Source organism: Triticum aestivum, chromosome 5B (genome assembly GCF_018294505.1).
Source record: "Triticum aestivum cultivar Chinese Spring chromosome 5B, IWGSC CS RefSeq v2.1, whole genome shotgun sequence".
NCBI classification, from domain to species: Eukaryota; Viridiplantae; Streptophyta; class Magnoliopsida; order Poales; family Poaceae; genus Triticum; species Triticum aestivum.
The window spans coordinates 637,703,034-637,703,795 of NC_057807.1; positions in this window are offsets into that span (position 1 = coordinate 637,703,034).

Sequence of the window (762 nt, forward strand, 5' to 3'; positions counted from 1 at the left end):
GGGGCGACACAATGTGCAGCTCACGGGGCGGGAAATAAGTTTCATACACCAATAAGTAGAAGTGTAGAACCATAAGTGCATGGAGGAGGTTGGGCAATCCACGCACGCTTCAACGGTATGCTTGTGTATGTGGTGAGCATTGCATGACGACGTGTGCGCGTGGTTCGGTTCACCTTCCATTCCATCGGAGAACAAGTGAAAAATCTCTTTTGGTCGACCGGGTCTCCTCCGCTCTCCACCAACCAAAAATCTTGGTCACCCTCACCCTAGCTCGCACGTCAAGCCACTGTTGTTCGTCACTGATGGCGATGATGAACACACGACCAGTCGCCAAAGCACTAGGATTTGAAAGCGTCTTACAAAAAAGAATCTAGATGATTTGTCGCCAAACACCAACCGCGGCTAACAAATTAGCTAGGGCGACCGTGGTAAAAAAAAAGGCGTTGATAACGCGTGCGTGGATTCCGTGCTCCCGGTTGGACTTTGCACCAGTTAGTTCAGAAAATATATTCAAAGGACATGTATTTTAAAATTTCAAAAATAATAATCTTGAAACAAGTATGCCAATTACATATGGTACTAGCATACGATGCACATACAGATTTGCGTGTGAAAATGTGTTAGTTCATGTTCTTCAATCAACAAATGATATGGTGCCTGCTAGAAAAGCAGTTTTTCTGCACCAAATTTGTTTTTTTTCACAGGGCACAAAACTTCATGTAATTGCACCAAACATAAAGGTTTGTCTGTAACACCGTGTGT